This window comes from Euphorbia lathyris, chromosome 1, assembly GCF_963576675.1.
Source record: "Euphorbia lathyris chromosome 1, ddEupLath1.1, whole genome shotgun sequence".
NCBI lineage: Eukaryota > Viridiplantae > Streptophyta > Magnoliopsida > Malpighiales > Euphorbiaceae > Euphorbia > Euphorbia lathyris.
This window is the reverse complement of record NC_088910.1, coordinates 9,839,784-9,864,936: the sequence shown is the minus strand read 5'-3', so window position 1 is coordinate 9,864,936 and position 25,153 is coordinate 9,839,784. Positions and strand designations below refer to the sequence as shown.

At 39.1% G+C, this 25,153-nt stretch overlaps 1 non-coding gene across 1 annotated transcript; it reads left to right on the top strand.

The window, feature by feature from the left end:
* The first annotated feature begins 6,526 nt into the window (after nt 1-6,526).
* Nucleotides 6,527-6,632, top strand: LOC136216257 (small nucleolar RNA R71). Its single transcript, XR_010683250.1, has one exon. It is a non-coding gene; the product is annotated as a small nucleolar RNA R71 (small nucleolar RNA).
* The last annotated feature ends 18,521 nt before the right edge of the window (nt 6,633-25,153 follow it).

The following is a 25,153-nucleotide window of genomic DNA, read 5'->3' as shown; positions in this document are numbered from 1 at the left end:
CTTTGCTCTTTGGCCATTTACTTTAAACGGTGGTTCCTCGTCCTTTTGAACTTCTAAAACTCCAGAAGGAAACACATCAATTACCGTGTACGGGCCATACCATCTAGATTTTAATTTTCCCGGGAAGAGTCTCAGACGTGAATTATAAAGTAACACCTTATCTCCCACATTGAAAGTCCTTTGGAGGAGATGTTTGTCATGCCATCTCTTCGTCTTTTCCTTATATAACTTTGCATTCTCATAGGCCGTGAGACGGAACTCATCGAGCTCATTAAGTTGCATTAATCTTTGAGGACCTGTAGAAGATAGATTAAAGTTTAGCAATTTAAGCGCCCAATAAGACTTATGTTCTAATTCAACCGGTAAATGACAAGCCTTCCCGAAAACAAGACGATATGGTGACATACCAATAGGGGTTTTGAAAGCCGTCCTATAGGCCCACAATGCATCGTCAAGTTTAAAGGACCAATCTTTTCTAGATGAATTTACTGTTTTTTCAAGAATGTTTTTTAATTCACGGTTTGATATCTCTACTTGGCCACTTGTTTGAGGATGATACGGGGTTGTAACTTTATGTTTGACTCCATATTTCCCTAACAATTGCTCGAAAAGCTTATTACAAAAGTGAGAACCCCCATCACTAATGATGGCTCTAGGTGTACCAAAACGAGTAAAAATATTTTTCTTAAGAAATTTAGTAACCACCCGAGCATCATTAGTGGGTGAGGCGATTGCTTCAACCCATTTAGAAACATAGTCAACAGCAACAAGTATATATTGGTTACCAAATGAACTAGGGAATGGTCCCATGAAGTCGATGCCTGTTATCGTCGTAATTTATAGCATTTTTAGTATTTAATTACTAGTTATTTTGTACCATTTTAATAAATTTTAATAATGGTTTTTGTATATTTTCTTCATTTTATGTATCTAAGCCAATTTGTGTGTTTTCTAGGCACTTTCGCAAGGTTTTCAGCACAAATAACCAAGTCGGGGCTTAAGGCAATAACTCGGGAGTAAAAGGGACCAGAAAAATGGAATTTTAGTGACACCCAGCGTGCACTTCGTCGCGGATGTGTGCTGTAAGATAAAAAGTCCAATTGTTCACACTAGGACAGATTTGACACATTTTCGTATTTTCAACGTATCTCCCTCATACGGACTCGGATTGAGGCGATTCAAAATGCGTTGGAAAGCTAAGAGAAAGATGAACAAGTGACTAATAATGGCCTCTCCAAATTCGAAGTGTATCAAGCCCAGAAAATTCCCAAAGTTGATGAACATGTTGAAGCCTATGATTCCTTTCCCACCTTTACACATTTCAACTCCTAAATTGTCAAAGTCTTCCACCATCCTCTTTTAAATGCAAAATTCAGAAGATTAGGGAGTGGGAGGCCATAAGGAGACTTGGTCTTTGGAATTATGTGTGCCATTTTACTATAAAAGGATACCTTGGGTGCCATTTGAAGACACACCAAGCTTAGGCTTAATTCTTCCTTCTATAATGTTATTTTGTTGATTTTTATCCTTAAGAATCAGTTGTTTGTGTTGTTCTTATTGTTGTTAGAGTGTTGTTTGTGCAAAAGTTCATCTAATAAAAGTAAGTTTCAAGTTACCGAAGAAGTTCGTTCGGTAATCATCACTACGGTTTCTTCTAAACTTTAATCTCTTTTATTAATATGAACTCTATTATCTATCTTTCTAAAATGTGTTTTAATCTAATGATGGGCTAAACCCCTCTTAACTAAGGCTAAAAGTGGATCTTAACCTTAATTATGTGGTAATTACGTTTAACCTATTTAAGTTATCTTTATCCTTTTTGAGAACTAACTTATGATTCTTAATGTTTGTAGGAGATGGGCCAACTCTCTACTTGGATATGATTAATCGTTTATATTGACCGTGATTAAATTGATTAATCGAAATTCATAAGTTGGACCTAATGACCATTTAGTGTGGCTTATTGGTTTTCCAAGGTTTTTCATGAATCTTATTACAAATCTTTAATTTATTACTTGAGCCGGACCAAGGGAAAGTAATAAATCGAAGGTTTGGAAATAAGAAAACTTAATGCTTCTTTGGATTAATTACTTGAGCCGGACCAAGGGAAAGTAATTAATCGAAAGTTTAGAACTAATTACTCGAGTGGTTTTTCTTGAATCTTAAGTAATCACTTTAGCCGGACCAAGGTAAAGTAGGTTAAAAAGGTTTAGATTTAATCTTGTTACAAATCTTAGATTTATTACTTGAGCCGGACCAATGGAAAGTAATAAATCGAAGGTTTGGAAATAAGAAAACTTAATGCTTCTCTTGATTAATTACTTGAGCTGGACCAAGGGAAAGTAATTAGTCGAGAGTTTAGAACCGATCTCGAGAACTATTAGTTAATAAGAAAAATCGCCATCTTAAAAAGGATAAAACAACTTAAAAAAGGTTAAGTGTTATTACCAAGCAAAGAGGTTAAGTGAAGCTAGAAGCCTTAGTTTCTTTAATATAAGTAATCTCTCATCTGATTTTGTACAATTTTCATCTCACTTCTTGCTTAAGTCTTAGCTTGGTTGTCCATCAAAACTCTACATTTCGGTTGTTTAAATAATAGATAGTAAGCAAAAAGATTAATACTTATAATCACCATCCTCGTGGGAACGATACTCTACTTCTACTTTATTACTTGATACACGATTAAGGTACACTTGCCTTCACATGCACGTATACGTAAAACGCGCATCAATGCCCCCAAACATCAAAAATTTCACAAACAAGAATATTAGTGAGGGGCATTTCATATCTTCTTGAGATATTCTCGGTTCTTTGGCATTTATCACATGATTTAACAAATTCAAAAGCATCTTTATAAACAGTAGGCCAATAAAAACCACACTGAAGAATTTTGGCGTCCGTTCGGTTAGGTCCATGGTGACCGCCAGGATCACGAGTATGACAAAGTTGAAGTATAGGTCTCACCTCTTCCTCAGGTACACATCGCCTAATTATTCCATCTCCACAAATCCGAAACAAATAAGGCTCTTCCCATAAGTAGTGTTTAACATCAGAAAAGAACTTACGCTTTTGTTGATAGGAGAAACCGGATGGAATGATATTACCTGCTAAGAAATTGGCAAAGTCAGCATACCCTAGAGGTGAGGAAATAGAGAAGAGTGACTCATCCTGAAATTGTTCTTGAATTTCTTTAGTCAGAAAATTCTCCTTTGACTCAAACTCTAATCGAGATAAGTGGTCAGCTACCACATTTGCTACTCCTTTAGTATCACGTATTTCTAGATCAAATTCTTGTAGCAATAATATCCATCTAATTAGCCTCGGTTTCGCATCCTGTTTAGCTAGCAGATACTTGAGAGCAGAGTGGTCAGTGTAAACAATTACTTTAGAAAGCACAAGATAAGATCTAAATTTATCAAGAGCAAAAACTATGGCTAGCATCTCTTTCTCTGTAGTAGTGTAATGTTGTTGTGTTTCATTGAGAGTCCGACTAGCATAGTAAATGGGTTGAAAAATTTTGTTTTTCCTTTGTCCTAAACATGCTCCTACCGCTATATCACTAGCATCACACATGAGTTCGAAGGGCAAAGTCCAGTCTGGACTAACTATGATGGGGGCTTTAATCAAATTTTCTTTTAAAGCTCTAAAAGCCTCCATACAATCTTGAGAGAGATTAAAATTTGCATCTTTGAGCAATAATTGGGTCAAAGGTTTAGCTATCTTTGAAAAGTCTTTAATGAAACGCCTATAAAAACCTGCATGACCTAAAAAGCTCCTTACGGCCTTTATAGAATTTGGTGGAGGCAACTTCTCAATTACCTCTACCTTGGCTGGATCTACTTCTATACCCTTGTTTGACACTTTATGGCCTAAGACTATTGACTCTTTTACCATAAACTGACATTTTTCCCAATTAAGCACTAGGTGAGTGTCAATGCATCTTTGAAGGACTTTTGCTAAGTTATGAAGGCAAAGATCGAAAGTCTTACCAAAAATAGAGAAATCATCCATAAATACCTCCATAGAGTCCTTTATCATGTCGCTGAAGATTGCCATCATACACCTTTGGAACGTAGCCGGTGCATTACATAACCCGAAAGGCATTCTCCTATAAGCAAAAGTACCAAATGGACATGTAAATGTGGTCTTCTCTTGATCTTCTAGTGCAACTGGAATTTGCATATAACCTGAGAAACCAACCAAATTACATAAGTACTCATGTCCTGCTAAACGTTCCAGCATTTGATCAATAAAAGGTAAGGGAAAGTGATCCTTCCGGGTGGCATCATTTAATTTCCGGTAATCAATACACATACGCCACCCGGTTACCTTTCTAACCGGAATGAGTTCATTCTTTTCATTCACTTGAATGGTTGTTCCTCCTTTCTTTGGAACCACTTGTACGGGACTTACCCACTTACTGTCTGAGATAGGAAAAATAATACCCGCATCTAAAAGTTTTAGGATCTCTTTCTTGACGACTTCTTTCATACTTGGGTTTAATCTCCTTTGTGGTTGGGCAGTTGGTTTTATTTCATCTTCCATGAAGATCTTGTGAGTACAAATGGAGGGACTAATGCCCTCGATATCTGCCAATGTCCATCCGAATGCCTTCTTGTGGTCCTTTAGAAGTTGCAACAATTTTTCCTCCATCTCACCTGTCAAAAAGGAAGAAATAATTACAGGTAAGGTTGAATCTTTTCCCAAGAATACATATTTTAAATTCGAAGGTAATGGTTTAAAATCCAATTGAGGAGGCTCCTCAAATGATGATTTTGGTTTAGGAATATTCATCCTTTCTATCTTTTCATAATCTCGAGTCCAGAAGCAATCTTGTACTCGCTCATGTAATTCCTCAGTTGTTACCTTCACCTCTGTGTCTACTATTATTTCATCCTGGTTTATGCCTAAACCATTTATCACAACTGTTTCTAATGGATCTTCATATAAATGATCCTGAAAAACATCCTCCACAACCTTATTAGTAATATCAAGAAATTTACAATGTTCAAAATTGTCAGATGGATATTTAAGAGAATCAAATACATTAAATGTGACCTCCTCATCTTGCAACCGGAGGATTAATTTTCCTTGTTGCACATCAATAAGTGTTCTCCCGGTTGCTAGAAAAGGGCGACCCAAAATAATAGGGACTCGTTCATCTTCTTCCATATCAAGTATAATAAAATCAGCGGGGAAGATGAATTTGTCCACCTTGACTAATACGTCTTCTACCAATCCTTTTGGGAAAGCTAGAGAGCGATCAGCTAATTGTAAAGAAACTCTAGTGGGTTTTGGTTCCCCAAGGCCTAGTTTTCTAAAAGTACTCAAAGGCATTAAATTTATACTAGCACCTAGATCACATAGAGCCCTTTCAAAAGTTATACCACCTATAGTACACGGGATAGAAAAGCTTCCCGGATCTTTAAGCTTTGGTGGTAATTTATTTAACAAAATTGCTGAGCACCCCTCTGTTAATTTGACAGTTTCATTATCCTCAAATTTTCTCTTTTTAGAAAGGATATCTTTAAGAAATTTCGCATAAGCAGGCATTTGCTCAAGAGCTTCAGCAAATGGAATGTTTATGTGTAATTTTTTAAAGATATCAAGAAATTTGGAGAAGTGTTTTTCTTGTTTTTCTTTGTTCAACCTTTGAGGAAAAGGAATTTTAGTTTTATAAGGTTGAACATTGGGGTCAGCAAATAACTTAGGAGAAGGGTTAGAATTACTTACCTCGATTGGCACTTCTTCCGTCTGGTTCTCGGGGGTGATTTGAACTTCCTTTCCACTTCTCAACACGATGGCTTTAACATATTCACGAGGGTTAGATTCAGTATTGCTAGGTAGAGAACCTCTAGGACGCTCGGATACTTCTTTGTTTAGTCGGTTGATGTTGGTTTCTAGCCCTTTAGTAAAGACATCTTGATTCCGTCTCCATTCCTCGAAACTATCAAAGCGTGAATTGAGGTGCTTCAACATTGACATGATAGTGGAGTTATCATCCTCATTATTTTTCTTTTCTTGGTTATGAAAACCGGGTGGTGGTTGTGGTTGTGGTGGCCTTTGTGGAATAGGATTTAAAGCACTGTTAGGATTGGACCATGAAAATGCGGGGTGACTTCTCCAAGGGTTGTTATAGTTATTTTGTCTATTATAATTCCCCACATAATTAAGTGTTTCTCCCGTGAATGGGTTACTAAATAAACATTCCCCACTTTTATGTCCACTCAATCCACATAGTTCACATGTTGGTGGTTGGGCTAGGTTAGCCATTAACAAGTCCATCTTTTTGTTTAATTCATCAATGCTAGAATTGGACTGTGACTCAACCAAGTGTACACCTGCTCTTCTTTCCAAGTTTCTATCGTCATTCCAATGGGAACACCTCTCCGCTAGCTCTTCTATGAGATTGTATGCTTCCTCCTCAAATTTCCTTAAAATATTTCCACCTGCAGCAGAATCAATAGTAGCACGGTCAGAAGCGGACAACCCTCCATAGAAATTATTTACCAATAGGCTCTTTGCATATCCATGATGTGGGCACTTCTTAAGTAAGCGACGAAACCTCTCCCATGCTTCATATAGGTTTTCCTTGGGCGATTGGCGAAAAGAGTGAATTTCATTTTTATACATCGCCGTTTTAGATGGAGGAAAATATTTAGCCATGAACTTATTGACTAAAATTTCCCATGTAGTGATCACCCCGGTATCTAAAGAATCTAACCAATCTGCGACATCATCTCGAAGAGAGAAAGGAAATAATTTTAATTTAATTGCTTCTGGAGACACCCCATTCTGTTTTAGCATTGAACAATGCTTATTGAATCTGGTCAAATGGGCGTTGGGGTCTTCTCTAGGATCACCGCCAAATTGACCAGCGCTTTGCAATAGTTGGATAAGAGCTGGTTTGATCTCAAAATTATTTGCGGCTATAGTAGGTTCTACAATGCTTGAATTATTGTCAGACCAATTAGGTGTGAGCAACTCCATGATTGATGGTGGTGGATCTGCCATTTTCTTCCTCCTTTGTTCCGCTCGAATCCTACGACAATAACGCTCAATTTCAGGATCAAATTTAAATGAATGAAGCAAACTATTACTTCTAGTGAGCATAAACAAAAAAAAAATAAAAAAAAATAAAAAAAAACTTAAATTAATAGAATTCAATTTAATCAAAATTATAAAACAAACAATCCTCGGCAACGGCGCCAAAAACTTGATGGACGAAATGTGTATCGTGCAAAACTAAAGGCAAGTGCACCTTATCATAATCAAGTAATATAAAGTAAGTAGAGTATCATTCCCAGAAGGATTGTGTTTATAGCTATTGATTTTTATGAATTTCTATTATCTAAGCAATAAATTTTGGATTTGATGATTACTAAACTAAAAACAAAAATAACTGCACTCAATTAATTAAAGAAAATAAAAACAATATTTGTAACTCTTTTGATAAAGGTGCTAGAGCAAGGCTTCACCTAACCTAATGTATATAATCCACACAACAATCCTATCCAAGTTCTTAAGTTTTAATCTAGAGACGGTGATTATTTCCTAAAGTAATTAACCTAGCTTTGGGCCAGTCAAGATTAATCCTATTTCACATACAATTACCTTAGCTTTGGTCCAGTCAAGAATAAAGATAAAATGAAAGCATTAAGTTCTCTGAAATAACCCCAAAGTTAAGTCGTGAAACTAAACCCTGAAAAACCGCACCGCATAGACACAGGTCTAAACTATGTAATTCCATTAATTATCTTAGTGTCGGTCAACCAAAATAATTAATTGTAATTTAGCTAAATATTGATCAGATATCTAACTAGGAAATTAAGCTCCATAGTTTAATTCTCTATTTAATAAATTATGAACTTGAAATAGGATTGCAAGTAAATCATCTACTTCGATTAGGATCCGCCATAGCTCTAGCTATGGACGAGTTAGTTCATGGTAGATGGAACAAAAATGAGAAATTTAATAGAAAACAAACTAATAGAAAACATAACTAAAGTAAAGAGAAGAAAAGATGAAGTGAGAATAAACTTTGAAATAAAAACTAGAATGTGTTTACAAGAAAGAGAAAAAGGAACCAAAAGAAGACTATAATAGGAAATTAACAGATGTGTTCCAGCTCTGTGTTGAGGTCTGTTCCACGTCTCCTTTCATGCTTCACAATGTAGGTATTTATAGTTGCACATGTTTCATGCATTCCTTATAACTTCCAACTTTAATGCCATTAAAGAGAAGATTAATGGAGGATTGAATTCTTTGCTCTAACTCCCTAACTTTGATGTAGTTAAAAAGAAGATTAATGGAGAGTTGAATTCTTCTTTGTAACTTTTTAACTTTCATAGAATTAAAGAGAGCATTAAGTACTGTAACTCCTTCTTGAGCATTCAAAAGACTCTTTAACTTTCATAACATTCCTTGGATAGTTATTTTAGGAATTTATGACAATAAGGATTTATTTAAAGAGTCATGGATTCTTCATTCTTGAACTGCTACGAGGTCGCAACTGGAGGGAGTTCTGACTGGGCAACTTTATTTACTTCAGTAATGATTCCATAATTGCATTTTTGCCCCAAATAATACCTAAAAACATATGGAACATGCATTAGTTCTTGAAACACAAAACTAAACATAAAACAATTATAAAATATTAAAAAATATCTTAAAATGTATAATTATTATAATCAAAATATATTAAAAACTATATGAAAATGCAAGATAACAGTGGTTTCAATCGCTACCTGACTCGACTAAGCATGATTGGTCACTGATGTCAAGCTTATTTTTGGTGAAGTATCGAAAAGCCCGAACACAGGTGGGGGAACATAGCGCGATGCAAATTGGGCCTATCAAACGTCCGTTTCCGACTGTCAGCAAGTATAATGAAGGCAAGGACCCTATGGAGCACTTGCATTTTTACCTATCCGCTATGGGTCCTTTGGGCTTCAAAGAGGACGAAATCACGAGTTTGTTTTGCAACTCGTTGGCGGGAGAGTCACTAGTGTGGTATATGTCTCTTCCGATGAACGTTAAAGTGAATTGGGCTGAAATGACTAAGAGATTCTTCAAGAAGTACACCGCAGGGGGATACCCAGAGGAAGTGCCGATGTTACCCGATAAGGAGACACCTGAGGCGGTGTTAACCATGGCTAAGTATAAAGGAGGTGAGAACCCCATCGACCACATAAACTGTTTCCGTGCCTACATGTTTGACGCAGGACTCTATCGAAGTGAGTTGGTTCAGCATTTTCCAAAGACACTCGTAGGAGAAGCTTTGATGTGGCACCGAATGCTCTTGGCAAAGGCAAAAGGGGATTGGGGGTCCCTCATGGAGGCTTTCGTGCAGAGATATGAGATGTACATCCCGTGGACTGGGTCGTTGGAAGATTTAGAAAGGATCAAGCAATTTCCCGAGGAAGCATTCGTGGATTATGTTAGGAGATGGAGGTTCAAGTATGCCTCATGTCGGGTCACTTTGAGCGATCAGGAGCAACTCATGTGTATCCGAAGGGGTGCTATTCCACTCGTCGCTAGAAGAATGAATGGAGTGTTCCTCAGTGACTATGAAGAACTGATAGGCTGGGCTCGGTATGGATCGTCGGACCCTTCCTACGTAAATCCGAACGTCCCTTACGTAATGGATCTGATGGTCGTGGATATTTGGGGAAGTTCCTCCGACGAGGAGGGTATCAATCAGAGAGTTCCGATCAACATCTGGGATGAGTCTGATGATGAGCTGGAAATGGCTGCTAGCACCGAAGGAAAGATTCTGCCAGGTTTTGAGATCTTCAATGATGTTACCGACTGGGGCAAAGGAGAAGAAAGTTGTTTCATCGAGGAGATCATGATGTTAGATCTTAATATCGAGGAGCAGGTGATCACTATTGAGGCCACCGTGGGAGCGGTGGATGAGCCTAGTACCTCCAAGACTTATGAGAAACCCGAGAATCCTGTTGATGACAACTAGATTACCGCTTTGTTTGAATCTGATGATGTACTCACCAATACTATCAATGAAATGAATTCTGATTTTGCTTACTTGCTTAATGTTGATTCTGATCATTCCATGCATTCTCATTCATATAACATGCCTACATTTGAAATCAATGCAATAGAAATGTCAACTTTAAACCTTGGCACGGATGAAAATCCTAAACTTATACAAATTGCTCAAGAATTAACCATTGAAAAGAGAAAAGAATTTGAGAGAATAATAAAAAAAAAATACGAAACAGTGTTTGCTTGGACGTACGAAGACATGCCAAGAATCGATCAATCAATCGTAACTCACCGTATTCCAACATACCCCGATGCTAAGCCCGTAAAACAGAAACTTCGACGCATGAGGCTAGAATGGGCGGATAAGATCAGAGAGGAAGTGAAGAAACAGTTAGAAGCAGGGTTCATCGAAGTAATCGACTATCCCCCTTGGGTGGCAAATGTAGTGCCAATCACAAAGAAGGACGACAAAGTGCGAATGTGCGTCGACTATAGAGATCTCAACAAAGCTTGCCCTAAGGATGAATTCGCGTTGCCTCACATCGATGTGTTGATTGACAGTGCAGTATCAAGCGTTTTAATGTGGACTGTTTCATGGGCTACATGAAGGTTCAGATGGTCGAGAAGCACAAAGCAAAAACCTCGTTCACTACTGAATGGGGAACATACTGTTATCGAGTTATGCCGTTTGGATTGAAAAACGCCGGGGCAACTCACCAGTGAATGGCTACGGCACTGTTCCACGACATGATACACAAAGAGGTGGAAGGCTACGTGGATGATATGATGGTCAAATCAGAGACAAGAGAGGGGCATTTCACGGCACTTGAGAAGTTTTTTTTGGCCCGAATCGCAGAATTCAAGCTAAGGTTGAACCCGAAGAAGTGCTTCTATAGCGTTTCATCGAGGAAAATCCTAGGCTATGTGAGCCTTAATAAGGGGATTGAGGTGGATCCCATAAAGTAAAGGCCGTACAGGAAATGCCGCCACCGAAGAATGAGAAAGAAGTGAGGGGATTTCTGGGGCAAGTTCAGTATATCAGTCGGTTCATAGCACGACTCACCATGATCTGCGAGCCAATCTTTAAACTACTACGGAAAGATCAACCGACGGTTTGGAACGACAAATGTCAGCAAGCGTTGGAGAGCATCCGAACTTATTTGATTAACCCATCGGTTTTGAGACCACCTAAACTTGGAAGACCGCTTCTCCTATATGTGGCGATCGAGGAACGATCCATTGGAGCAATATTGGCCCAAGAAGGGAACACTGGGGTGGAACACGCAGTGTATTATCTGAGTAAGAAGTTCCTAGAATACGAGCTTAAGTATAATATGATCGAAAAGACGTGCGTGGCAGTAGTATGGCTAACGAAGAGGCTGCGGCACTATTTTCAGTCTTACAAAGTGATCATTATTTCCCGGATGGATCCCGTGAAGTATCTGTACCGAACTCCATCCTTAACCGGGAAGCTGGCCCGATGGTTGTTGCTCTTGTCAGAATTCGACATCGAATATGTGATGAAGAAGGTTATTAAGGGGAGAGCCGTAGCGGAATTTCTGGCCAATCAGCCCCTAAGTGTGGAAGAAGAGGAGATAAACTATGGTTTTCCCGACGAGCACCTGAACGCAATAGAAGTTATATCGTGGAAAATGTTATTTGATGGAGCGGTTAACTCGAATGGAGCCGGGGTAGGAATGTTACTTATCTCACCGGAAGGGGAAAGGATCCCAATGACAAAGAAGTTGTCATTCCCTCTCGCTAATAACATGGCCGAGTATGAAGCGTGCATCTACGGGTTAGAGTCGCTAGCAGCGCTAGGAGCGTCGTATGTTGAAATCTGGGGCGACTCAAAGCTGATTATCGAGCAAGCACATGGAATTTGGGAAGTAAGGGAAGAAAGGTTACACCCATACCTAGAACCGCTAGGGGGGTTGGCACAAAGGTTCAGTGAGTGCCGCTTTTATCATATTCCTCGAGCGCAGAACCAAGCGGCGGATGCTTTGGCCACGTTGGTGTCGGTATGGGATAATCCACGGAACCTTGCCTCAAAGCCTTGGTATTTCGACATCGTGGACTTCATGAAAAACGGGACTTATCCAGCAGAATCAGAACTTAGGGATCAAGCTGTGATCGGAAGGTTAGCTCAGTAATTCGTCAGTCACAACGATTTGCTTTACAAAAGGCACGCCGATGGATTACAATTGAGATGCTTGGATGAGAGAGAAGCCCGTGAGGCAATGGAGTCGGTACACTCGGGAATTTGTGGAGCCCATATGGGAGGAGCAGTATTAGCAAAGAAAATCGTAAGGCAATGCTTCTATTGGCTCACCATGGAAAGAGATTGAAACGAATATATGAAGAAATGCCATGGTTGTCAAATCAACGGGGATTATAACCACCTGCCAGCTATGGAACTACACATGTTGGCACCCGTTTGGCCGTTTGCAGCTTGGGGCATTGATATCATCGGAGAAGTGAGGTCTAATGCATCCAATGGGCACAAATTCATCGCGGTTGCCATTGATTACTTCACCAAGTGGGTAGAGGCAGAATTGTTTAGTAAGCTGGGATCGAAGCAGATGAGAAAGTTTATTGAAAAGCATCTAATCACCAGGTTCGGGGTGCCTCACCACATGACCACGGATAATGGGGTCTGGTTTCAGGGAGAAGTGAAAAATCTTTTCCAGGAGTTTGGTATTGAGCACCACCGATCTTCTCCATACCGCCCCACAAGCTAACGGGCCAGTGGAGGCGGCTAATAAGAACCTTAAGAGGATCCTCGTAAAGACCGTAGAGTCATATCGGAATTGGCACGAGCAGCTTCCACTTGCTTTGTGGACCTATCGCACGACCGTTAGAACATCTACTGGGGCAAAGCCGTTCTCCTTGGTATATGGGGCAGAAGCAGTTCTACCAATTGAGACTGAGAAGCGATCGTTGAGAATCGCGGTAGAAGCGGAGATTCCTGAAGCGGAATGGGTGAAGAAACGGTATGAACAGTTGGCATTGGTCGACGAGAAAAGGATGGAGGCTCTTTACCACGTGCAGCTATACTAAAGGAGGATGGCCTGAGCCTTCAACAAGAGGGTTAAGGCTAGTCTTATTAAGGAAGGGGATATGGTGCTGAAACAGATCCGAATGACGCACACTGACCCTAAGGGCAAGTTTAGGACAAACTGGGAAGGACCGTTCTTCGTGAAGAAGATCCTGAGCAAGGGGGCGGTGAAGCTTACTACTATGGACGGCATGGAGTTCTCCGAACCTACCAATCTGGATAGGCTTAAGAAATACTTTTCGTAAAAAAAAAAGAAATAAAAATTCACGATAGGTTGAAAACCCGCAAAGGGCGATCTATGCAACAATAAGGGACATCCCAATGAGTGAAAACCCAAGAGGGCGCTCATTTGAAAATTCCGGGATAATAAAAGGAGAGTTGAAAAATCGCTGGGACCTGAAAACTGAAAAAAGGCGGGTCCTGGTAACAGTAGTTATATCTTGAGCAATTATGGAAATAATGTGTAAGTGGCTAAGTATTTCTGTTGCTTGTAAATAAATAAAGGCATGAATGTATTCGAAGAGAATGTTTGAAATGATTATGATCGACTGAATGCATGGTATTACAAGTCATGAGTTATACATTTCTTTTCCCCACCACCAAATAAAAAGCCTACACAAACATCTTTTTCACATATACCCACTATACATCACGGTAGTACTAATAAAGTCGTGAACCAAAACAATGACGGGACTATCAAGGAGGAGGAACCCCAAAGTCCCAAAAGCCCTCAAGCAAATCAAAGCCTCTGAAGTAAGGTGCCCACTCCTCAGCTAAGGCCTCCTCGGCAACCCGATGACCCTTTACCGCAATCCGCAAACTCTCCTCAGTAGCTCGCTGGACCTCTATATCCACACAGCTCCTCTCCTCGGTTGCCCGGCCTCGCTCCTCCCAGCTGGAGCACTCATCCTCCATCTCTCGATAATGATGTATGATCTGAGCGTCATCATTTCGTAGTGACTCTCCTCGCCCGACCGCCACGCCCTCTTGTACTCTTCGGCCCATAGAATGGAGGCCTCCCTGTAAAGAAAAATAGGAGGGAAGCAATGTAAAAAGGAGAAAGAAAAAAAAGAGAGAAAATATATATACATTCATTCATAATCATGTGCATACATATCACTACACTAGGTTATACAATACTCACCAGATGATGGACGTGACTTAAGTCAAGCCGCACGCAGAAATACTTGGATAGCTCCACGAAATTTGTGCAAGTCTAGGCAGGCTTCGATAGGCAAATTAGGATTCGATCTATGGGCACAGGCCCCGCTACGGACTGCGGTCTACGGCATTATCAATAGGCACAGGCCCCGCTACGGACTGCGGTCTATGGCATCATCAATGGGCACAGGCCCTGCTACGGACTACGGTCTACGGTATTATCAATAGGCACAGGCCCCGCTACGGACTGCGGTCTACGGCATTATCAATAGGCACAAGCCCCGCTACGGACTGCGGTCTATGGCATCATCAATGGGCACAGGCCCTGCTACGGACTGCGGTCTACGGTATTATCAATGGGCACAGGCCCTGCTACGGACTGCGGTCTATGGCATTATCAATGGGCACAGACCCCACTACGGACTGCGGTCTGCGGCATTATCAATGGGCACAGGCCCCGCTACGGACTCCAGTCTACGGCATGAAGCGACTGCGGTCACAAAATCTCGGACGAGTGATAAAGCCCAAATATCAAAGCGACTGTGGTCAAAACCTCTTGGACGAGGTCTCAATTCCAACTCTCGGACGAGTGATAAAGCCCAGCTATCATCAACGAAGAGCACCTGCGATCGATGTAGAGATTAAGGTCGAACGGTTAATTTGGAGATATGCGAAACAAGCAAACGCCTGCGATCGATGTATAGATTAGGGTCAGATGTTCGATTTGGAGATTTGCAATACAAGGAAACGCCTGCGATCGATGTAGAGATTAGGGTCGAATGATGGATTTGGAGATATGCAAACGAAAGGGCGCCTGCGATCGATGTATAGATTAGGGTCGGATGTTCGATTTGGAGGTCTGCAATACATGAAAACGCCTGCGATCGATGTAGAGATTAGGGTCGAACGATGGATGTGGAAATACGCAAACGAAAGGACGCCTGTGATCGATGTGGAGATTAGGGTTGAATGATTAATTTCAAAACGAAAGAATACCTGCGGTCGAGATAAAGACTAGGGTCGCTAGAAAAAGCAACTTTACCTGCGGTCGAGATAAAGACTAGGGTCGCTAGAAAAAGCAACTTTACCTGCGGTCGAGATAAAGACTAGGGTCGCTAGAAAAAACAACTTTACCTGCGGTCGAGATAAAGACTAGGGTCGCTAGAAAAAGAAACTTTACATGCGATCGAGATAAAGACTACGGTCGCTAGAAAAAGCAACTTTACCTGTGGTCGATGTGAAGACTAGGGTCGCTAGAAAAAGCCATTTACCTGCGGTCGATTTAGACTAGGGTCGCTAGAAAAAGCTATTTACCTACGGTCGATTTAGACTAGGGTCGCTAGAAAAAGCCATTTACCTGCGGTCGATTTAGACTAGGGTTGCTAGAAAGAGCAATTTTACCTGCGGTCGATTTAGAGACTAGGGGCCCCAGAAGGAGCGTTCGCCGGCAGTCGATTCAGAGGCAAGGACGGGACAGCCAAAGTGAAGATTGAAGACAAGATAGGAACTTGCGACATGGAGATCAGGTATTTCTCATCCCACTCTATAGGTGTCTTTTACTTTAATATATTTCGCATTGCATGTGTTGAATTTACGAAAATGGTTTTCGAAAAAGCACACACGTCACTGCCAAAAATAGAAAGTAGGGGCAACTGTAGACACCGGGGTCGGAGGACCGATGAAGAAAAATTATAAAAAGGGATCTGAATCAGTCGATTAAAATAAATGATGAGTCAATAAAAATAATAAATAAAAAACGTTGTTCAAAGGAACCGCGGAGACCGGTTTGATCGAATTCGGAAATCGAATCGAGATGACGGGCGAATCGGTTCCGCGAATGAAATCTTAAATCATTTTGCCAAATTCGGAGTATTTCATTATTAATAAAATCTCGGGTCGATAGGGGTTTTGTTTTGGAATTCGAACAATAAAAAATTAGTTTTGTAAAAAGATCGATTTTATAAAAGCTAATTTTATAAAATCGGCTTGGACGAAAATCATTTTTGATAAAAATCGTTTTTGGATTTTGGTTAATTTTAGGAGTATTTTATATTTATTTTCCAATATAGGTATAAACGCGACCCCTGACAGGACCGGTATTTACGTCACAGGCCGTTGGACGACCCGTGACGGGGACTGGGCTGCCCAGGCCCAGCCCCTGCACTTGGCATTCGGCCAAGTGCATTTTGCTGCACTTGGCCAATGCCAAGTGCAATGTTACATAGGATTTATTTAAAAAATAAAAAAAATAAAAAAAATAATAATAATAATAATAATAATAACAATAATAATAATAAGTATAATTATATATCATTAAGCCAAATTAGCTTACCCCTTGGCTCCAAGTCAAGAGTAAGCTAATTTAGCTTTACTTGGAGCCTACCCTTAGGCTCCAAGCCAAAGCAATCTTAATTGTTAAGGCTCCATGTCTATAAATAGGATGGAGCCTAATGCATTTAGAGGGGGGAAAAAATAAGACCCGAACCTCTGGGAAAATTTCACGAGACCCGAACAAAGCAAAAACACAAAGAAATCCGACTCAAAACACTATCAATCGACTTGATTTGGCATCCCCATTACCGATTGATAGGTAATAATCCGAGAAACTAGACCCGTTTAATCTTTATTGCAATTTTATTGTTTAGATCTATTTATTTATTTATTTTTTTACACTTTTATGGTTTAGATTTGTTAAGTTAATTTTTTGTTTTGTATTTGAACAAGTATTTGGTTTTGGTTTTGAAATAAAAACTTCGTTTGGATCCCAATACGAACCGTGACCCGATTTAAGGGTAGTTCGGGATCCAAACGTCGTAGATCCGTGTGTTTACAAGTGTTTTGAACCGTTATTTTCAATAAAATGTTCTTTTAGAATCCTCCGTTACAAACCATGACCCGATTTGGGGTAGTTTGGGGGCTAAAATGATGAAATAGAGTAGATCTAATAAGTTTTGATAAATCTGGAATTTCAAAGGGACTGTTTCTGAGATTTTCCATTTTTCTTTCACTAAAAGCAGATCAATGACGGATTTTCTGTCACAAAATCTGCTGGAACTTTTTTAAAATACCATTTTTGAACTTTTGCTTTTGGTTTCACATTTGGGGCCATGGGTATAGATATATATATTTATTTAGTTATTTTAATAGTTTTAAAATTAATTTATTATATATAGGTGTATTAGGGGATGTGGATATCTATATACGGGTATGTTGGGATATTATATTATGGGGTATTTTATTCTAATTTAGGGATTGTGTCCATATACGTCACTAGTAAATTATTCATTATATATAGTATTTAATTTATAGGCATATTTATATTTATGTGCTTTAAATAATTTTAATTTATATATATATATATACATGTATTTATAGGGTACTATTTTGGGCTAATTGTTTGAGAGTATATAATATGGTATCATTTTGGTTTATTTAGATAACCTAGGTAATTATTTTGGGGTATTATATAGAGTATTATTTTTGGCTATTTGTTTTGGGATTCTTTTTTGAGTTTCGGTAAGAGTAGGGACTGTTTTGATCTTTGGTGACTTTATGGGCTATTTTGGGGAGTTTTTGGGTCATTAGTATATTATTGGTGTTTATAGATATATTTGGGTTAAATTAGAGGTCATATATGTATATAGGAGTATATTTGGACATTAAATATAGTCTTTATACCTTTTGTCTTTCTAACTATTTTTTAATAATAATCCACTTATTATGTATAGTATAATAGTTATTTTCCTATAAAAGTATATGTTTTCTAATTATTTGAATATATGTATATATACCTAACTATATTAGGAGGGGTCCTTTTGGGGTGTTGTATATTGGAAGAAGTAACTAGACCTGTCCACGGGCCCGGGTACCCGTCCGGCCCGCCCAGGCCCGTGTCCCTTGGACCGGGCTTGGACAATAAAAATTGTTCATCGGTCCAGCCCGGCCCAGGCCCGCCAAAGCCCGCCTATTTTTTGGGCGGGCTTGGGATTAATAAAAATAACACGGACCGGCCCAGCCCGGCCCGCTTATTAATATTAATTAATAAATATATATTTATATATTAAATATTTATTTTTAAGTATAATATTTATTTTTTTATAATTAACAATTATATATATATATTTAGGTGGGCTTATATGGGTTGGGCTCGGGATTTGATTTTTAAGCCCGAGCCCAGCCCGGCCCGAGCCCGCCTAAATTAATTGTGGGCTGGACTGGGCTTGGGCTGAGCATTTTTACTTAAAAATCCGACTGGTCCGGCCCGTGCCCGGCCCATGGACAGGTCTAGAAGTAACCATGTTTTTAGTTAATTAACTTCAAGGAGGGGGTTAGATTGTAAAAGAGATGGTTTAATTTGATTTCTTAACTCAAGGTTTTTAATGTTTTAAAAAAGATAAATAAAGTGTTTTAATTTCATTTTCTATTTCAAACGGTTTCTAAAAGTGTCACGATTTTGAATTTCCTATATATATATGTTTTAAAAGTATTTGGGTTGGGTGAATTTGGGTTTAATTCATTAATTGTTGTAGTTATATTCAAACAAATGTTAATTGAGTGAAAAAGGGAAAATAAAACACAAAAAGAGAGTTCAAGTTGCTTATTTAAATTAAAGCTTTTCTAGATATTCCCAAAGTGTAAATAATGTTTTCTTGTTGTTTTTAAACCGTTTCCTAAAACATCACGTGTTAAAACCTTAATTCGTTCCAACGACAGATTAAGCGAACCTTGTAATTAAAATTGCTTTTGTGAATAATGAAGTTTTGAATTTTTTCCTAACTAAATGGTTTTTGTACAAAATAAATTGACTTGTATGCTTAATCACGTTTTTAGATTAAAAATGTTTGCTCAACGTTTTCAAACGCTCGAGTCGTTCCAACGGCGATTCGAGTGAACGTCATTAATGGGGTTTTGAAACGTGCCTAAATCGTTCCAACGGCGATTAAGGTAAGAATGTAAATAAACTTGTTTTTGGGGAATGAGATTAGCTTAGAGTTAGTGTATAGTCTAAAGCATAAAATCGCACTGTGAATAAATCAAATTCTTCTCCCCCTCTCTCTCCTATATACTTTAAATTCATGCAAAATGGGTGATTCTTTACTAAAGTGGCTTTCAATGACATGCTCAAAACGGTTTTCAAAGTGAGAAAGAAAAGGTTTCAAATGAATTTTAAACTTAAAGAAATATGCGATTAGTCCTTTATCGCCTAACACGCTGAGTAGGAGGCCGGTGGTTCATAACCGGGCGATGTCGGGGGGCCTAAGTTTCCCGAACCCTCACCGGTCTTCCGCAAGGGATCGGTGTTCATTTTCCCATTCGTGGGTGGCGACTCTTCCATACTCCGAACTCCGGTCCTGCCGAGCAGCTTGATTCCACGATTGGTTGCTTTCGGCGCCAATCACCGCTTACGTCGTCATGAGGTGTCCACCCCCCGGTCCGCCCGGGCGAGGCCGTTCGGCACCTTGTCTAACAACAGCGCGCTGAGTAAATTAAGACACTAGCTTAGTCAACTAGTGACTAAGTCAGCTTCTTTCTTTGAGTCAGGAGATAACACTTAAGTCTATTCCTGAACTCAGATACTCAATTCAACACAACTCAGCGTGACCTCTTTACTTGGTCAGTTTTGTTTTAAGCAAGCAATCTATATATTAAGGAGTTTAAGGTTAGAAAGATGTTACTCAGCAGATTTATCCAGGTTCGGCCTCTAAGCCTACGTCCTGTCCCCGGAACACGTTCCGAGCTTTCGAATTCTCTACTGAGCTCTTTAACGGTAGAGCATCAAACCTTTTACAACTTAGAAGCTGAGTATAACAAGAGTACCTTCCTCTATACCTCTACTCACTCCTAATCTCTCGCTGAGTACTATAACCGAGTACTCAGCCTCTCCTTTCTAATCTCTAGAAATGATAAAGATTTGTCCTAAACAACAATTGTTAAGACACCTTAGATGATTGAATAATCACTCTAGACTTTTACACGAAAGATATAGAATTTGGTGTAAGTATTTGCTTTGCTTTTTCTCACAGAACTTTGAGTAGATTTTTGGTCAGCGTAATGGCTTGATCAAGTTCTGTGTGTTGAAATGAAGCAACTGAAGGGATCTATTTATAGAGACGTCTGAGACATCAGTCATTTCGAATTTCGAAATAACTGTTGGAGAGAAACGGCTTCCTGTCGTTGTCACTCAGTCTTGCTCAGAGCTCTCGACCAATCAGATTTGAGTATCTTCTGTCCTCGGTCAGCTTTTAGTCAGATCGGCAGAATGTCTCTCCATTTATGGTAAGGTCAACTAGACAGCGTCCTGTGTCTTCTGAACTTTACCCAAAGTGGAAACACTTTGTCTGGAAGTTGTTCTTGCTCAGCTGCTGTCTTGTACTCTTTGTCGATTCAACTCAGCAGCTTCATTCCGAAGTTGTTCAAAGAAGGTCTTCTAGATGCCTCTCTTCGCTGAGCTGCGTTTTGTTCATAACGACAGCGTTTTGCACACGCGGGCCGAGTCGTCTTGATCTGTTTGACTTGGGCTTTGACTTCCGTATGGGCTTTAAGCCTTTTAGTCTTTATTCCTTATAAACAATTTAACTCAACATTGAACAAACACATTAGTGTAATAAATCAAAGCAATTAGACTTAGTGTGTTTAGAATATATTTAATTTTACTTAAATAATTTTTTCAAATCAAAATCATGTGGAAAGGTGTTTCAACACAACATCCCTCGTAGTTCTAACGGTATCATCATCCCCAATACCCTCAAAGTCATCACTATCACTATCAGCATTATGCACAAGGACATAGTTGGGTCTTCTTACCTCAGGATCCCTATGACCCATTTGTGGAAGCTGCGGGTCAGGGACTCCTTCCTTTTGCTGGGTTGATCCTCCCGCGGTTGGTCGGATTAGAGCCAGAACCTCTAGTTTGAAATTTTCTAGGGAGGTGGCTAGCTCCAGGAACCATTGTTCGGTTTGCCTCTGCCGCTCATGGCTGGCTTGGATCTGCTCCGCGAGGTGCTCCCTCAGCTCCTCATACCTCCGGTCACTGGTCTCCATGGAATCTTGCGGTTGTCGGGGTTGAACCATTTCCAAAAGAAGTTTCGGGTCAGGAAACCATCGGCTCTGATACCAACTGATACAGATTGAAAGCGATGGATGAAGGTTTTAATCGTAAACCAACAAAGAGGTTCTTCTCTAGCTAAACTAGAAGGAGTGGATCCCAATAAACAAGGTATAAACCTTAGGTTATCAAAGAGAATGATATTTGATTGATAAAAGTTACCTCATCCTTACAAAATGGGGATTTAAATACATCCCCCTAAAGATAAGAAAAGGACAAGGACTACCCCTACTAGGGTTACAATAAGGTTAACAACAAAAGGGTAAAATAGGTAATACGGCCCGACAATCAGTACAACGGTACAGGTACGGAGTGTCAGGGTTGTTGGTGAATTCCTTCGGGAGGAAGTAAACCTGACGATCCGCCCGGGAATAGCTTGAGGATCCACCTCTCGTATGCCCCCAGTGATCCGCCAACTCTAGTGCTCCCCCCTTGGATCCGCCAGGATGCGTCTAGGATCCGATGCGCTTAGGATCCGCCGGTTCTAGCGAGGATGTCCGCATCACTTCACTAATCAATAACCGAATAAGATCATTTCAGTAACCATCTAGAATAGCTTCAACCAAGTCTTCATCAAAGATAGGGTGACCAAGAGAAGATAATTGATTGTTGATTAACTTTGCAGTATGAACATAGGTAGAGATATTGTCATTGTCCCTCAAAAGATTGTGTAGATGATATTTCATCTTGTATCTGAGATCGAGAGCCATCCAAGTAGGCTTTAATGAGATTTTACCAAGCATCACTGGTAGTGGTAGTACCAACCAATTGAGGTAAGACTTACTGAGAGGGAATAAATAATCCAGGATATAACCATTTGATCTTTTCTTTTCGAGTCACAAAATTCTAGATTTCGTTCACCATTGGCAAGCTTTTCAGGTGGCGGGTTGATTGTAGGATCAATGTGATCCTCAAAGTTGTTTCCATAGAGAATTCGCATAATCTGTGTTTCCCACAGTGGGAAAGATTGTGGCGATAAGTTTTAAAGATAACTTGTGAGAGAGATTAATTATAGGTGCAATGGAAGATGTGGTGGGTGAGGGGAACTGCTAGTTCCTAGACTGCTGCCGTTAGTTGCCATGGAGGAGAGAGATACTTGATTTCAAAGAAGGAGTGGGTCATTTTTTTTACAAAGTTGTGAAACCACAAAAAAGCTTTGATGCTATGAACAGTATTTGAGTCAATGAGTATTCTCATTAGATATGATTAAATAGATAGAGAGGAGTTTGTTACAACTGGTATAATTTGAAATACAAATAATATCTAACATATCTAAGACTAATTCAAACTGATAACGACAATATATTTATAGAACTATAACATATTATCAAAGTGTAGGGCACTTGCATTCACCACATGTGAACTGCAATGGTTTGCATATTTACTCAGTTTATTTAGTTTCAATCAAACCAACTCTATCAATCTCTAGTGTGACAATAAATCAGCAATCTACTTGGCTCACAGTACCCCTTTTCATGAAATAACCAAACACATAACTTAAAGACAAAATTCAAGTTGGTTTCATTCGACTGCTTTCTGTCAAGATCATCAATTTGAAGACATGGTTCAGAAATCGGGCTTGCTTAACATTCATCTTCCAGATTGAGGGGAGTATTTTTTCAAGGACTTAATTGTAATTTACCTTTCACTAGAGTTAGTTACAGTATAGAAGTTAGACATAAGGCTATATAAACTTTCTTCTGCTGATATTTGTAACCTAATGTTTCCGATATTATATTAGCAAATACGTAATGAATTCTCTCTCAATTTCATCTTTCTTTCATTATTTCTTTCAATCTTTGATCTTGTTGAAGCCTAAAAGACTTTCTGATCTAAGGGGCACTTTTGGTAACATCTTAATGTTATCTTTTTGGTCAACTTGGTTGTTTCGAACGTTAAGGGTTCATGTATTTGTGTTTAGGCCGAGATGTTAGGTTTTGGATCGAGGATTAGTTTGTTCTTTGTTTAAGGGGTTTCTATATTGACGTGGTAGCGTACCTTCGGAGAAGTAAGACGAAAACCCTATCATGGTTGTATTCACGCTGGACGTTCCTTATAAATAAGTCTATTAACTCCAATGATTTACTTACCTCTTTACTTTCAACTTCTTTCTTATTATTTCATTTTGTATATTTCCTCTCGAAAAGTTTTATTAACTCGGGCATCACATAATCTCATGCTAACTCATAACATCTTTTTTTTTGTAGATCTCGAGATTCTTATTAAGAATAAACCAATCTTGATATGAAATTCTTACTCAGAAATCAATTATCACTACGCCAAAACGCCCTTTAGAGGACGGTTAAAAACCATCGTCCCGTGAGATATAAATCTATCACGGGGCTCGCTGCCGTCTGTTGTCCCTTCAGACGACAGTTAGGTTCTGTCATGTGACGATACGACACATGATATTATCCTATTTGCGTACTGTCATATTAATCTTTGTTACCATGCAGCTTATTTATTATTACCGTCACCTTTAATGTCATCACATGACATACTAATAATTAAAACCGTCAAGTTGACGTATGGGAAATTAGCATATTGAATTTGCGATGACAGTTCGTATAATAATTTCTGCCGTTATAGCTTGTTTTAGATGGCATAGGTCTTAATCAATCATGTCAAAGGATTTATTTTCAGATGACAGATTCGTTTATTTTAATGTCTTTTTATTGTTCTTTAGATGACATTTTTTAAAATTAAAATGTCACTTTTTGCCTTCTTCTTCGTATGAATTTCTGGTTTTTACCTGAATAATGAAGCATACTCAAATATGAACATGAAATTCTGTATATCAATGGTTTTAATTTTATTGGATACCAATACTCATAATCTGTTTACATTTGTATACATACATTTCTGAATTAAAACTAAAAAAAAAAACCAATACATATATCCAAATTCTGAAACAAAACCGATCAATTGATGTATCCATATCTTGGAGTCATTATTAGGCCTATAATCCCAAAGTTTTGATATCTGCAAAACCCAATGTAGGTCATTAATACACTAGCATCATTACACATAACCCTAACCGCACTAATTAAAGACCTTTCCACTTTCACGACCTTTCACTTAGCCACCACTATCATATCACTATAAATAATAAGCATCACAATGGTTCAGTGTCCATCCATTCAACCTAGAAAACTTACATTATACAATGGATCACCTTGCGCTTGTTCAACAACAGATAATTTTTGAGATGGAGAAACTATATATTAAGGGCCCAGGGTGGCTTCTGGCCATCGATGGAATGTCAATCCATATGTTGTTCTTCAACTCTTCCTGGTTTCTTCTGTCTACTTGTAATGATTCTTCTTATCTTAGATGATAACAGGTCCTCTAGATGATAACTTCTTCAAATGGTCGATGAGAACAAAAGGCCCATAATACACCCCATATGAAAGGGGTGTATTTGAAATCAGAATCAGCTAGCCTTCGGATTTCCCAAACAATCCTCCAACAGTAATATTAACTTATCTCCTTAAGATATATGAACCTACATGACATTGTATACACATACACTAATCAATGTCTCTTCTTATTCTCAGTTTCGCTTCCGGAATAAGATTTATCATCTTAACGTGGCTCCTCAAGGAATGATTCATCTTCCGTGTCTCCTTACTCACCCTCCCTTTCCCACTGCCACGGTATAGATATGCCACCATTTATCTATTTCATTTGATAAACACTTAATCATGTTTGTGATCTAATTATTCTATGCATTTTGTAGCTGTTGTGGCACATATATGATCTACTACTACAGCCCCATATTGAGGCGCCATTTCCTAGGCAAGAAGCAGTTGTTGAGCAATACC